Raw genomic sequence first — 1,613 nt, forward strand, 5'->3', positions numbered from 1 at the left:
TTGATGGGTGAAGAAATTTACGAACGTACTATGGACATGCTGGCTGAAAAAATACTTGTGACTGATGATGAACTTGCTCATGAAAATGAAAACTGTGACGAGGAACCTTTTGAAAATGTCGAAGACCATAGCTCATCAGATGAATATGAACCAGAAGGAAAAAAAAAGAGAGAGGTAGACCATCTTTCTTTTGATTACAAAATTAAAGTTGTTAATATCGCAAAGGCTCACCCCACGTGGAATCTACAAACATTGCAAAAAAAAGGATGCAGCCGGTTAAAAAAGAAGGAATATTTATCCCAATGGGAAGAAGAGATAAAAAAAGGAGGAAATCAATTTGATAAGTACGAAACAATCAATTCCTGGACACGTGATCGTTTTGTTGAAGCCCGAGAGAATTATCAACAAGTGACTACTCGGAATTTACAACAGTGGGCTTTAGCAGCAGCACAACAATTTACAGATTTTGAATTTAAAGCTTCTGACAGTTGGGTTCATAAATTCAAAAAGAAGCATGGAATTCGTCAACGAAAAGTGACAAAATTTGTTTCAAAAAAAGAAACAGCGACGATCGAAGAAATGTTGGCTTCTGCAGACACTTTTCGAACCCAGACGTTCAAATTGATACCGAATTTCAACAAAGATTTTGTTATCAACACTGACCAGACAGGTAAATTATTGCAGAGTATTTACAAATTCATTTTGCTCTTTATTTTTACGACTCTGACAAAATACTTAAATTTCGGTTGTTTTCTGTTTCCAGGATGTCAGTATCAGTCGGTGTACAACAGGACCTTGGATAAAAAAGGAAGCAAAACTATTTTCGTCAAAAGGCATGACATGAATAAAGTGACTCATACATATACCGCTCAATATGCTCTCACTCTGTCTGGAAAAGTCCTACCTCAAGTATTTGTTTGTTTACAAGAAGCAACCGGTAACTTTGGCCCCCGAGTTCAAAAAACAGTAAATGAATATGCGAAAAAATATAAAAATGTCGTAATAACGTCTTCGAAATCTGGGAAACTAACGACAGGACTGTATATTGACTTTCTAAACCGTTGTTTAAAGACTTATGTGGGAAAAAAACAGTTTTTATTAATTATTGACTCTTGGGGTGGACAAACGAAGCCTGAATTGTATGACAAAATCTTTCAGGATGACGCGAAATCACCGACTTGTACAATAAAAGTAATTCCTCCAAAATGTACTCCTCTTGTCCAACCTTGCAATGTATATTTTTATAGACAGGTAAAAAATCTAATAAAGCGTATACAAAATTGCGCTTATCTAATTGAAAATAATAGAGAAATAAATTCCGTGAAGATTGTATAAAAATACAATCAATAGTGCTTCATCAACTATCATCACCAATTTTTAATGAAATGATTCGGTATGCCTGGTATGCTTCCAAACTTTCTGATAAAAGAGAAATTTTTATGAATATAAACGAAGTATGTTTTCCAACAGATCTATTAAAAAAATGTTGTTCGTGTAAACAATCATCCTTTATAAATTGTGCAAGATGTCAAAATAGTTTTTGTTTTCAATGTTTTTATGATAATTATCATTCTGGTGCTTGTATGTAAAATAAAAAATTGACAAATAAAGAC

The sequence above is a fragment of the Centruroides sculpturatus genome, unplaced genomic scaffold (genome assembly GCF_000671375.1).
Source record: "Centruroides sculpturatus isolate CEXI.00-Female unplaced genomic scaffold, Cexi_2.0 scaffold526, whole genome shotgun sequence".
Classification (NCBI taxonomy): domain Eukaryota; kingdom Metazoa; phylum Arthropoda; class Arachnida; order Scorpiones; family Buthidae; genus Centruroides; species Centruroides sculpturatus.